Raw genomic sequence first — 11,940 nt, 5'->3', positions numbered from 1 at the left:
GAGAAGGGATCCTGACAGTGGCAGCTTGATTGTGTGTGTGTGTGTGTGTGTGTGTGTGTGTGTGTGTTTTGGGGTTGGATCGGGCTGGGAAGATATATATGAGAGTCTGCAGATCCTGGCATCTCAACCCTTGGCATCTCCAGTTAATTGCTCAGGAAGCAGGTGGTGAAAAGGTTTCCCTGATTGAGGCCCAGGACATTCACAGCCACTCAGAGCAGACAATTCAGGCCTAAAAGGACAAATACTAGGGCCTCCCTGTGTTTCTGCTGAAAGCCCCTCTTCTGCATCAATTGTACCATCAGTGCATGATCTGATGTCCAGGGCCCACTCAGCCCAATGAGCAGGGGGGTTGGGTCCCAAACTCAGCAGAATTAATAGGCCTACACAATTAACATATAAAGGGGGTCCCCAGTAAGATGCATTACTTTGCTTTTCACTAGAACCCAAAGATCTTCGAACCAGAGCCGGGTACAAAAGATGTGCAGTTATAGACCAGGGTGCCTCTGAGCTTAGAAAATTTCTTTTCAGTGTCTGAACCGGACTGAGCTCACAATCCTTTTACACAAAAGTCCAACCCTGCTTAGCTCTCTCCACTTCACCAGGTGCGGAAAGTGTTTGCTTTGTTGTTGTTGTTGTTGCTGCTGCTGCTGCTGCTATACAACCCTTGCCAACCCGTTCTAGATCTCCCAGAGGTCTGCTAGTAGATCCTGAGCTGAACTCCTGATCTAAAGAGCCCCCACTCCTGGAAGACCATTAAGTCCAGAATCTAAAATGTCCTAAGCGCACCACTGTTCTGCATAACTATTAAAGGTAACGGTAGTTCTGGCCTTGTTTGCCTCTGGCTGTGTGCCCTAGTTCTCTCTGCCAGCAGCATGATCACTGGCGTGCCCTGTATGCCCTTTCCATTGCTTGGGAAATCACAGAGGTAACCATTCTCCTGATTCCAGCTAATGAAGGCCAGATTTCTGTTCTAAAGGAGATCCCCCCCCCCCCATTTCAAGTAGTCCAGCACTTGGCAGGGCAAATCAGTTATCAGGAATCCAGAAGTGATTGGCAATTATCCCTCTGCAAAGATGTCTAGCTTTTGGAAGAGACAGAGCAAGATCTTCCAGGAGCCAGAAATGCAGATTGACAGCCCAGTCGTATACATAAGACGTGCCCTGCTGGATTGGTCCAAAGCCCCATCTAATCCGTCATCCTGGCCTCACAGTGGCCAACAACCGGGTGCCTATCCTGCAAGCAGGAATCATGAGAAGCCCATAAGCAGGACCGTGCTTGCTTAGAAGTAAATTGATTAGAAGTAAATTGCACTAAATTCAGCAGGCCATTTCCTACATAAGCATGCACAGCGCTGTAGCCAAAGCTTAGCTTCTCAAAATAGGTTTCGCTCTATGTTTGCTGGCTAGAGAGAAAACAAGAGTCACAGGATACGTCTGTGCCTTTTAATAGCTGCATAGAAGAAGGAAGTTTTGTAAATATTTGGCAAATACCCTCTTCTGTCCAACTGTTAAAAGGTACAGGAGGTGGGCTGGTCTCCGAGGGATAGGATGAATTCCTTTGGGAAAAGAAGCCCTGCTTTATTCTTCCTAGTTTAAATAAACCCTTTGCCCATTTGTTTGCATCCTGCCTTCCATGATCTCGCTGTAGGTGTTCACAGCAATTGCTCTAAGTTGCAGCAATTTAGCATTCAAACCTGGGCATCAGGTGGAAACCAAAAGGCTTTCCCTTTCCTTTTTTTGACAGCGGAACAAGCAGATATGTTTCCCTTCTTTGTTGTTTATTTACTTACATGTTTGCTAATGAGCATGTGTAGTGTGAAGACATGGCTGGTAGTTGGCTTGCCAAAGAGGAAACCAATTTGGCAGTCACAAATTATAACAGCAACAGTTCCTCAGGTGCTGGATTATTATTCTGTTGAGGAAGCTGTAGGGCTGGCTGCTGCATCCACCGATAACACAGTGTGGCTCTGCAGTTACTTGGCTGCAGGGCGCAGGTAGATTGCTGAGTTTGGGATTATCATCCTATTCAGCCCAGCCAGTCTCAAGGAAGCATCCTTTGAGTGGTTAGGCAACAGAGTCTTAGAGGCACATAGGAAGTTGCCGTACATTCAGTCAGACTGTTGGTCCATCTAGCTCAGTATCGTTTACTCTGACTGGCAGCAGCTGTTCCCAGCCCTAACTGGAGACGAAAGGGATTGGACCTGGGACTTTCTGCACACAAGCTCGATGCTATACCACTGCATTATCAGTGGGAACATTTGAATATTTGGAGTGGGGTGTTGCTTGCTTGTGATTTAAGCTGTTTTCTTCCCTTTTATTGGAGCCACTGTGAGCCTCTGTGAGGTTTCAGTACTTTAAAACCCCCACTTTTCAAGTTTAAATAATTTTACACTCTTGAACAAAATGTCTACCGTAGAGCCATTCTATTCTACAGTATTTATTTTGGTTTTAAATTGAGTGTCGGGATGTTTTAGGAATGATACAAAATTGACCCACACAATTCCCAACATTCCCCTTTGTGGATTTTGATGGCAAATATTCTCAGAACATTCTTTTGGCTGCGAATTCAGTTGTGAATCCAACAGCAGCTGCTAATGTTTGATAGGCCAAAAGCAGTAGCAAAGGTTCAAACTTGTGATATACTGTGATGTTCAGGACTGTAGCATCCCTAAGGCTGCAACCCTATACATACTTACTTGCGAGTAAGTCTCTTTGAACTCTATGGGTTGCATCCAATGTTAGACATACACAGAGTAGACACATTGAAATCAATGGATATTGCAGGGGGTTGAACCAGATGACCCTTGTGGTCCCTTCCAGCTCTATAGTTCTATGATTCAATGTCTAACTTAGGTCCTTTAATTTCAGTGGGTCTCCTCTGAATAAGGCTTACTTCAGAACAGACACGTATAGAATTGCACTCTAAATGTAGAGTGCTCTACCTCCATTATCTTTTAACTATATGCATATGTAATGTGTGTCTATATTAAACAGAGAGGCCCCAGTCCAGTTTTTGTCATGCTTTATTGCATATTTCTTACTGGGCAATTTCTCCATCTGCATCTGATAGAGCAGGAGTCAGCAACCTTTTTCAGCCGTGGGCTGGTCCACTGTCCCTCAGACCATGTGGTGGGCCAAACTAGATTTTGAAAAAAAAAATATGAACGAATTCCTATGCCCCACAAATAACCCAGAGATGCATTTTAAATAAAAGCACACATTCTGCTCATGTAAAAACACCAGGCAAGCCCCACAAATAACCCAGAGATGCATTTTAAATAAAAGGACACATTCTACTCATGTAAAAACACGCTGATTCCCAGACTGTCCGTGGGCCGGATTGAGAAGGTGATTGGGCCGCATCCGGCCCATGGGCCTTAGGCTGCCTACCCCTATGATAGAGCTACCGGTAGGAAGTTCAGTCCAGATGAATCTCTTTCTAAGCAACACATAAATATCTCCCTAGGATGATATTGCCTTAAAAAAAAAGCATGGGCGTGGCTGATAGTCCCTCCCTTTCAATATACTTTCTGTGGACATTTAAGCCATAGAAGGAGGCTTCTTGGACAGAGAAGATAAAACATTTCAGAATTGCTGCAGGATTCCAGATCCCAGTTCTGAAACCCCTCACTTTTCAGGTTCCAAAACAACAAATGCCGTGTGACAAACAGAACAGAGATTATGAAAATAATTGCAGTCTTTGAAATGGTAAGGAACGTTAAGTGAAGGTTCAGATCTATAAAAAGGGTGGTTAAAAGCTGTTGCCATGAGACACAGTCACATTGCACGGATCACACTTTAGATTTAGCAGGACACCATAAACCCAGTCATGGCATGAAGTAAAGAGTTCCCCTTCTGAGTACACTTGTGGGGATGAACTGTACGGACCAGGACCAGGACTCCAGTTCAGCGCTTGACCTCTGTAACTCCATGGGGTCACCAGTCCCTGCAGTCTCTGATCAGAGGGCTAATCCCAGGCAAACCTCTCTGCTCAGCCACCTGAGGAAGGAGAACCTCCAGGGTTCAATGGGCAGCTGGAAGCCTCAGAGCAGTCTCTTCACAACAGAGTTGACCTACTGCTGGGCCTGAGGGTAGACCATTGGGAATACAATGAATATAGTTTGTTTTATTTTTGACTGGGAAGGGGGAACCTCAGGTCCAGGGCCTGAATTTGGACCTGCATGACTTTCTTCCTGGCCCTCGGGACCAGTGGCGGACTTTGGGCTCTCAAACTTTAGCGGCTTGCTGTGTGACCCCCGCCTCTCACACGTTGTTCTACAGTGGTGGTATTGTGCTGCCTCCTGCAGCATTGTGCCCAGGGTAGCTGAGTCTGTTGCACTGTGCTAAAGCCACTTCTGCTGGGACTCTTCCCAGGTGGCCCTGTTCTGCATCCTCCTCAAGCGCATTTCCATGTGTTCTTGAACTGTGAGGGTGCCTCTTGCCTGGATGGAGGACAGAGAGATGGGTGTGGAGTGAGGGGGTGTGTAGGGACATTTCACTTACATGATTCAAAAGTAAGAGTCACACTTGTTTCTCCGCTCACTTTTGCCTCTGGTCTCACTCACACCTGGCCTTTGGACCCTGGAAGGTTTCCCATGAAGGAATACCGTTGGCCGTTTCTTTTATTTTAGATTTATTGGACGCCATTTTGGATGTTCAGCTCTGGGCACCAAGACACCTGAGCCTATCTCTGCCTCACAGCCCCTTCAGCACACACCACACAATTGCATTCGAACAGCCAGCAGCACCATGCAGCTTCTGCTCCCAGTCATCTGTCTTGTGGGAGGGGGAAGAATGGGCTGCTCCTTATCTTAAAAATTCAATGCTCCAGGTGACACCCAGTTAGTCCCTCCCACGCTGAAAAGATGGGACAGGCAAAGCAGCGTGCTGTCGGAAACACAGAATAACCATAATCATGGTTATTGTTTCTTAATAGCCAAACGATCTAGGCACAGTACCAAACAGAACTGTAGTCTATGGACCTTGCCTGCAGGATTGGGAGGGACCTTGGAGGTCATCCAGTTCAACCCCATGCTCAGTAAAGGATCTGCGGTGTAGGATGCTGACTCCAGCATCCAGTCTCTGCTTAAATGCCTTGAGCAAAGGGGAGCCCACTGTTGAGCAGCCCTTTCCATTAGAGGACATTGCTCCTAGCATTTGTCAAAGTCTGCCCCCTTACCATTTCTGCCCTTGAGTTACAGAGAACAGGGCTGCTCCACCTTCCATGTGATATCCCATCATCTCACCACCATATAAGGAGACCGGTGAAGTGTTATGCTTCAGAAACAGCAGGGCTGGATATACTGTATTGATGTTTTTCTGTTTTTTATTTATTTATTATTTATTAAAGATTTTGCTCCTTTACAAAAGCACAAGCGCTGTCTTTTTCTTCAGGTTGTGTTTTCTACTGATCAGTTATATTTGTTGTGAGACGTTGGTGTTATATGCAATATAGGTTGGGAAGAAAATGGGGGGGGGACCGGAGAGAGGGGGGGTGGCAAAGCTTTTCTTCTTTTACTTAGTGTATGCTAGGGTTTTTGTGTCGGCGTCACTTGGGTAGGTTCTCTTTCTATTCACTTGTTATGTTTCCTTGATGGTGAGAGAGGTGGGGGTGGCCTAGGGTGTGGTTGATTCTTTAGTGGGCTGCAGTGGGCTTTGTCTGTGCCTGTGTGAGGTGTGTGTGTGGGGGGGTGTTGTTGGGTTAAGTGTTAGCCATATTGAATTGTATGCTGTATGGGATAAGGGACGCGGGTGGCGCTGTGGTGTAAACCACTGAGCCTTGGGCTTGCCGATCGGAAGGACAAACGTCGGCTCCCTCGGCCAGTAAAGTGAGATGAGTGCCGCAACCACAGAGTCATTCGTGACTGGACTTAACTGTCAGGGGTCCTTTACCTTCTTTACCTTTTTATGTGATAAAGGGGAGCCATACCAGAGTGAAGTCGTCTTCTATTTCTCCCCATGTCAGTTTCAGTCTATTGGTTAGCTTTTCTAGCAAGGCTGTTTCTTTTTCTTTTCTATACTTTATATATGCTGTAAGCCGCCCAGAGTGACTGGAAACCCATCCAGATGGGCGGGGCAATTATTATTATTATTATTATTATTATTATTATTATTATTATTATTATTATTATTATTATTTTCCTCCAGCATTTCGAATATGAAAATGGGGTACCCACAGCACACTGCCTTCCTGATCTCATCCCACTGAGTACTGTAGGGTTGGCTACCGTTGCTCAGTCCCAGCTCCTGCTCACCTAGCAGTTCGAAAGCACATCAAAGTGCAAGTAGATCAATAGGTACCGCTCTGGCGGGAAGGTAAACGGTGTTTCCGTGTGCTGCTCTGGTTTGCCAGAAGTGGCTTTGTCATGCTGGCCACATGACCCGGAAGCTGTACGCCGGCTCCCTCGGCCAGTAATGCGAGATGAGCGCCGCAACCCCAGAGTCGGACATGACTGGACCTAATGGTCAGGGGTCCCTTTACCTTTATATGCAGGGGTAAGCTGTCCCATCATGTTATCAGCAGTTCAAAATAAATGTCACCTCCTGCTAAGCGTGAAGTAAATATGTGTGTGCATTTGCTGGCATGTGCACTAGAGACAAGATTCATCTGCCCTTCAGATTTTCTGGCAAGCGGGAATCTGGAAAAAAGCATTCATATTAGCAGGATTTTAAGAAGCACTCCCCACCCACCACCCACCCCATAGCTCGCCACCATCTTCGCGCAGGCAGAACAAGGATTTGCCAGAAAACAAAATCTGGATTTTCCTTGGTAAAAGCGAGTTCCTGGAGCCTAGGAGTTTATGGTTGGGAGTCAGTCACGTGCATTACTTCTTTTAATAAAACGCTGCACATCTTTTGAGACATATGAGTGACTCATGGGAGTCCCCAGGCTCTTAAATTGCAGCAGCCCTAAGTTCAGAAGTACCGGCCATGTGAGAAAAGGAAGAAAACAGCTCAGAGCAGCAGCTGAGCAGCAGGAGCCAACATCATTTGCCTTATCACAGAGAGAGCAAAATCATTCGGTGCAGATGAAATCACCTTTCCGTATATATATATATTTTGTCCACAAAACCCAACTGATCTTCTTTTCTAAACCTGTCTTTAGAAAAACCAGCTTAAACTATGGGTTGGCAAACTAAGGCACGCGGGCCAGATCAGGCCCAATTGCCTTCTGGATCCGGCCCACAAACACTCTGGGAATCGCCGTGTGGATCGCCAGTGCGCGCATTCATTTCCTCTCCCTCCCTCACACGGTGCTGCTGCCGCTGCCTCCTCCCTTCCTCCCTCCTCCTGGCTTCTCCCTGCCCTGCCTAGAGGAGGAGGGGGCTGGGCTTTGTTGGTGCCAGCAGCAACAGTGCTTGAGCGGCCGCCATTTTAAGCAGCCCCTCTCCGTAGCCCTTTTGCACGCTGCTCATTGTCCCTCCGCCACTGCCACCAGACCCTGCCACTCGCAAGACACAGGCAAGCCGCCACCAGGGCTCGTGGTGCTCTTGCGTCATTCCCCCCCTTCTAGAATATAGTCCAGCCCCCCACAAGGTCTGAGGGACAGTGGACTGGCCCCCTGCTGAAAACGTTTGCTGACCTCTGGCTTAGACTAAGCGCATGTGTTTGTTTTCAATGCTTTGGTTCTAAATGCATGACTAAGCCACTTCTGGTGAACCAGAGCAGCGCACGGAAATGCCGTTTACCTTCCCGCCGGAGCGTTACCTATTTATCTACTTCCACTTTGACGTGCTTTCAAACTGCTAGGTTGGCAGGAGCAGGGACCGAGCAATGGGAGCTCACCCCAGCACGGGGATTTGAACCGCTGACCTTCTGATCAGCAAGCCCTAAACTTCTGTGGTTTAACCCACAGAGCCACCCGCGTCCCTCAAATACCATTTACAATGCAGCAAAAGGAAGGGGAATTACAAAGACTTTCTTGTTGCAGTGAACATTTTAAAGTGGTTTTTGGTTTGATAATGACTTTTTATTGTTTTAATCTCCACATGGTTTATTTTTACATACACCACTTTGAAATGCTAATGATTAGTGCATACACACACACACACACACACACACACACACACCCCGCTGGGAAATCAGGGAGAAAGTATGTGTGTAAAAGAATTCTGTCTTACAGCCATTGTGTAGAATGAGTCCTCTTGAATTTATTGGAACACAATTACTGTATATTGATTTCATCTCACTATCTGAAAAGCACTGACTTCCAGAAATGGAAAGGGGCCACCCGTATGCACGATTCTTTCATGGACACACATAGCAACTACCATGCAATGTTATCCTGAGTTGCAGGTATGCAACAGCTAAGGTTCCTTGCCAGAAGCTATGAAAGTTCAGCTGGTACAAAACCAAGAGAATTTGTAGTGTAGATGGGCCTCAGAATCCTAAAATTGGGAATGGAGTAACCCAAAGTAACCTGCTACATTATTTCAGCATCTCACTTTTGTATCTCAGAATCCTGCCTGTATTTCCTCAGCAGGTACGTGTGTGTCATCATTTAAGCAGATAGGCTTAACTAAGCCTTGTCTAAAACAGTGTTTATCTGAAAGCATGTTTGTTGTTGTTGTTGTTCAGTCATGTCCGACTCTTCGTGACCCCATGGACCAGAGCACGCCAGGCACGCCTATCCTTCACTGCCTCTCGCAGTTTGGCCAAACTCATGTTGGTAGCTTCGAGAACACTGTCCAACCATCTCATCCTCTGTCATCCCCTTCTCCTTGTGCCCTCCATCTTTCTCAACATCAGGGTCTTTTCCAGGGAGTCTTCCCTTCTCATGAGGTGGCCAAAGTACTGGAGCCTCAACTTCAGGATCTGTCCTTCTAGTGAGCACTCAGGGCTGATTTCTTTAAGAATGGATAGGTTTGATCTTCTTGCAGTCCATGGGACTCTCAAGAGTCTCCTCCAGCACCATAATTCAAAAGCATCAATTCTTTGGCGATCAGCCTTCTTTATGGTCCAGCTCTCACTTCTGTACATTACTACTGGGAAAACCATAGCTTTAACTATACGGACCTTTGTCGGCAGGAAAGCATGTTTACTTGGCATGATTTATTAGTTTAACTCGTCATAGTTTATTCTTCCTACATGTGGTTAGGAATACAAGGAGCTGCCTTATACTGAGTCAGACCATTGATTCATCCATCCCAGTATTGTCAACATAGAGGCAGTGGATTTCAGGCAGGAGTCTGTCTCAGCCCTACCAAGAAATGTTGGGGCTTGAACCCGGGAGCTTCTGCATGAAAAGCAGAGCTAAGGCCCTTCCCAAGATGGACCAGAAACAGTCTGGATGATTGCTGCCTATGACAGATTGTTACCAACATACGGTATAACCAGCTGTAATGCAACCACTATATTGCATTAGTGGAGTGTATTAAACTTTTATTGAATTCCATTCTTCCAACTGGATTAACACAAATATTTATTTAAAAGACCATTTCACCCCCCCTCCTCCAAATCTATTGACAGTTCTGGAGACGCTGAATGAGCTTGAGCTCAGTTTAAATTGTTTGTGGATTTATTCCTGGTTTATTCTTCCTTTGCATCACAGGACTTCTTCCAAACACCAACTTTCACCCGATGTGCCTATCTTCTCTCTTTCCTGGTACAGGATAGAGTCGTGAAGATGCCGCATTTTGCTGTGGACAATGACTGAATCAGATGTAAAAATGAGAGATGCTTCCTTAGTGTGTGTCCTGTGTGGTCTTTATCAAACCATTTTCCATCCTCCCTGCTTTTTTCTCTGCTCCATTTATATTTTGCAACTTGGGTGGCTTCAGATTTTTGGAGGGGTGGGGGAGGTGAAGGTTGCCTTTTGAGCTCAAAATTATCGATAGCAAACTAACCATGACATACTTGACCAGGCATAGGCAAACTCGGCCCTCCAGATGTTTTGGGACTACAACTCCCATGATCCCTAGCTAACAGGACCAGTGGTCAGGGATGGTGGGGATTGTAGTTTGCCTGGAGGGCTGAGTTTGCCTATGCCTGTACTTGACAATGTCCCATCAGTTACTGCTGTTGTGAAAGGTGAATGCTTATTTTGCATATTTTAAAGCTTTACTTGAATTATTACCGTATACTTTACATTTCATTGTAAGTGTGCTTTTCCTCTTATACACCTGGATGCATAAAAGGATAAGGCATCTGATGAAGTTAATTCCAGCCTACAATAGTAGGCTCTACATACTCAAAAGCAAGCCCCATTGAGTTCAGCAGCACTTTCCCCTGGGAAACAGGGCAGGATAGCAGCTTTTGTCTTTAAGGTGCCACAAGGCTCTGGTGCTGCCACAGACTAACACAGCCATCGCTCTATAATTTAATTTTCAACTACGCTTTGTATTATTTCTTTAAGTCAGCTGCCTGTGTCCCCCCATGCTGGCTGAGGCTGATGGGAGATGTAGTCCAAAACATCTAAATGACACCAGATTAGGGAAGGTTGCCTTAAAATATGCTTGCAGCCTGCTGGGGTTTGTATTATTTTATGTACATAAACTAATAGGCCATCTGACAACTAAAATGATCTCTGGGTGGCTTACAACATTGACTGTAAAAGCAGGAGCATGCAATTGTCATCTGCTATTATTTGGCGGCAGCCCAAATGAGAATATATTCTCTCTCTTACACACACACACACACACACACACACACACACACACACACACACGTATATATAATTAGCTTCTCTCATGTCTATGGACAAAGTTGTCACTGCACACTATTCTCCTTTAAGCAGAACGAGACAGGACAGCAGCAGATAGGACAGAGGACAACCAAACCAATCTACAGTTTAGAACTTTTCAGATATAAAGAAAAACTGCAGATGCCACAGTATAAAGTGAGTGCTGCATAATGTGAGCTACTACACAAGGCTTTAAAAAAATGGGTGGGTGGTTGATAAAGACATGCATGTAGAAAAACATTCTTGAGAAGAGTCTGTACCAAACAAAGATGCACCCCCAAAACAGTTCATCAGCAGAAGTGGGTTTATTAATTTATTATAATCCCCTGCCTATTTGGGCCACCAAATAACCGCAGATGACAATCCTGCATTGCAAAACCGAGTACAACTGGCAGCAGGGCTGAAGGAGATAAGGGAATGAGTAAGAGTTCACCTGAAAAGAGCATAAATAACCAAGTGCAGAAAGAATAAACTGGAAAAAGCAGCAAGGATGCAAATGAATGGAGTAAGAAATCCTAAGTAGAAAGAGCAGTCGGATGTGATCTGACATGGCAGCCTGTAGTTTGACTAGAAGCATATTTGTATTACTATGCCTTAGAAGTGTTGAAACAGTCAAGCATGCCGTAGACTTTCGGAGTTGAAAGTAAATCTGCTTAGCAAGTTATCCTTTCCCCCCAGATTAAGATGGATAGGTTGTAGCTTTTGCATATGCAGTAGTTAGTTTTCCTTTTCATAAACGCTGACAGCTTCATAATAGCTTTCTCCCTTTTTTCTGAGGGCTGGGTGCAGGGAGAATGCTACTGAGAAAGTACGTAATCATGCATAGACTCATAGAACTGTAGAGTCGGAAGGGACCATGAGAGTCATCTAGCCCAACCCTCTGCAATGCAGGAATCTCAGCTAATGCATCCACGGCAGATGCCCATCCAACCTCTGCTTCAAAACCTCCAGTGGAGGAGAGCCCACCACCTTCCGTTCCACTGTCACTGCCAAAAGTGACAGTAACCTGGAAGTGCCTAGCAGGCAGCAACCGCCTGGGCATCAGGCTTCCACCAGCACCTCCCCCAACTTTTGCATAAAGCATAATTTGCCCACGCTGCAAGCAATAAGAACAAGAGCTATGTAGTGTTTGTAATTGTTGGGGGAAAGCTAGCCAGGAGCACCCCCGTGTGGAGAGAAGCTGACACTGCAACTGAAAGAGCACCAGGTCTTAAGTGGAGAGGAAGACAAGGAGACACTGCCACCCATTTCACACAGCAG

The sequence above is a fragment of the Lacerta agilis genome, chromosome 2 (genome assembly GCF_009819535.1).
Source record: "Lacerta agilis isolate rLacAgi1 chromosome 2, rLacAgi1.pri, whole genome shotgun sequence".
NCBI classification, from domain to species: domain Eukaryota; kingdom Metazoa; phylum Chordata; class Lepidosauria; order Squamata; family Lacertidae; genus Lacerta; species Lacerta agilis.
Note: the sequence above shows the minus strand (reverse complement) of the source record.